This window comes from Tachyglossus aculeatus, chromosome 11 (assembly GCF_015852505.1).
Source record: "Tachyglossus aculeatus isolate mTacAcu1 chromosome 11, mTacAcu1.pri, whole genome shotgun sequence".
Classification (NCBI taxonomy): Eukaryota; Metazoa; Chordata; class Mammalia; order Monotremata; family Tachyglossidae; genus Tachyglossus; species Tachyglossus aculeatus.
In genome coordinates, this window is record NC_052076.1 from 28,143,670 (window position 1) to 28,146,454 (window position 2,785).

The window sequence follows — 2,785 nt, forward strand, 5'->3', positions numbered from 1 at the left end:
AGACACATTCCCTGACCACAACGCTCACTCCTGGGCAATGGAGGTAGGCACTCAATCAATTGGGTAGGGGGCTGTGGGACCACCCACCTCCCTCCCCCCCGCCCCCTAACTTTTACCTAGCCCTCTCTCCTCTGCCATGCCCTATCCCCACATCCCTCGCAGGAAACCCGGGGAAGGGGGATAGGGGAAGGAAAACCGGGGAGAGGGGGAGTCCTGAAAGTTGGAGGAAAGAAGGACAGGAAGCGCATAGAACAGTGCTCGGCACATAGTAAGCGTTTAAAACTATTATTATTATTATTATGGTATAGAGAAGGGGGGAAACTGAGTCCGCCTCTTCCCCCTTTCCCCCCTTCTCCCCCCTCCACCCCCCGCCTTACCTCCTTCCCTTCCCCACAGCACCTGTATATATGTATATATGTTTGTACGTATTTATTACTCTATTTATTTATTTATTTTACTTGTACATATTTATTCTATCTATTTTATTCTGTTACTATGTTTTGTTTTGTTCTCTGTCTCCCCCTTCTAGAATGTGAGCCCACTGTTGGGTAGGGACCGTCTCTATATGTTGCCAACTTGGACTTCCCAAGCGGTTAGTACAGTGCTCTGCACACAGTAAGCGCTCAATAAATGCGATTGATTGATTGATTGATTGATTGAGGGGGGATGGAATGGAAAGCCAGGGGAGGGAGGAATGAGAATTTGGGGGAGGGGACGAATAGACGGGGGAAGGGGACGAGTTGTGGAGAGGGTCTTGTGTGGGGTGAAGATGGGAATCAATCAATCAATCAATCGTATTTATTGAGCGCTTACTGTGTGTAGAGCACTTTACTAAGCGCTTGGGAAGTACAAGTTGGCAACATATAGAAACAGTCCCTTCCCAACAGTGGGCTCACAGCCTAAAGATCCGGGAATATCCCCCCTCGATCAATTAATCAATCAATCAATCAATCAATCAATCGTATTTATTGAGCGCTTACTGTGTGCAGAGCACTGTACTAAGCGCTTGGGAAGTCCAAGTTGGCAACATATAGAGACGGTCCCTACCCAACAGTGGGCTCACAGTCTAGAAGGGGGAGACAGAGAACAAAACAAAACATAGTAACAGAATAAAATGGATAGAATAAATATGTACAAGTAAAATAAATAAACAATAGGGGCGGGGGGCGGCCTGGAGAAGGAGGAGAGGGTCAGGATCCAACCCGGCCCGTGTAACTTTGACCGCTTTCTGAGTTTTGAGCTTTCTAGAGGGCGGCTCGCGTCCCTCCTTCTCCTGCCTCCGCCTCTCCCTTCCCTGCTCCGCCAGAATTGGGAGCTTTTAGGAGGCAAAAGAAACCGTTTTCGACCTAAATCTTCCCGGGAATCCACAAGCTCGAGGGACGGGAGCTGGAACGGCCCCGTTATTCCCTGCTAAACGCCGGGAGACCCGCACGGCGGCGGCCCGGGCGTTGGACGCCCTCTAGCGGTCCACCCGGAGCTAAGCACGAGCCCAGACAAAATTCACCCCGCTCTTCTCCACCCCAAGCTCTCTGAGGGCGCCTTCCTAACGCCTCGCGGGGAAGGGGAGTGGGGGGTGAGGTTGTTAACATCAAACAGAGAATGTATGTCAACAGGGAAGCAGGGTGGCCCTGTGGAAGGAGCAAGGGCCTTGGAGTCAGAGAACCTCGTTTCCCCACTTCAATCCATACTTCATGCTGCTGCCCGGATTATCTTTGTCCAGAAACGCTCTGGGCATATTACTCCCCTTCTCAAAAATCTCCAGTGGCTGCCAATCAATCTGCGCATCAGGCAGAAACTCCTCAACCTGGGCTTCAAGGCTGTCCATCCCCTCGCCCCCTCCTACCTCCCCTCCCTTCTCTCCTTCTCCAGCCCAGCCCGCACCCTCCGCTCCTCTGCCGCTGATCTCCTCCCCGTACCTCGTTCTCGCCTGTCCCGCCATCGACCCCCGGCCCACGTCCTCCCCCTGACCTGGAATGGCCTCCCTCTGCCCATCCTCCAAGCTAGCTCTCTTCCTCCCTTCAAGGCCCTACTGAGAGCTCACCTCCTCCAGGAGGCCTTCCCAGACTGAGCCCCTTCCCTCCTCTCCCCCTCGTCCCTCTCTCCATCCCCCCTTCTTACCTCCTTCCCTTCCCCACAGCACCTGTATATATGTATATATGTTTGTACATATTTATTACTCTATTTATTTATTTATTTATTTTACTTGTACATATCTATTCTATTTATTTTATTTTGTTAGTATGTTTGGTTTTGTCTCCCCCTTTTAAACTGTGAGCACACTGTTGGGTAGGGACTGTCTCTATATGTTGCCAATTTGTACTTCCCAAGCGCTTAGTACAGTGCTCTGCACACAGTAAGCGCTCAATAAATACGATTGATGATGATGATGAGAACCTGGATTCTAATCCCAGCTCTGCCATGTACCTGCTGTGTGATCTAGGGCAAGTCGCTTAACTTCTCCGTGCCTCAGTTCCCTCATCTACAAAATAATCATCATAATAATTATGGTATTTGTTAGGCGCTTACTATGTGCCAATACTGTTCTAAACGCTGGGGTAATAATAATGATGGCATTTGTTACGTGCTTACTATGTGTGAAGCACTGTTCTAAACGCTGGGGGGATACAAATTAATCAGATTATCCCACGTGGGGCTCCCAGTCTTAATCCCCATTTTACAAATGAGGTCACTGAGGCCCAGGGGGGTTAAGTTTTAGACTCTGAGTCCACTGTTGGGTAGGGACTGTCTCTATATGTTGCCAACTTGTACTTCCCAAGCGCTTAGT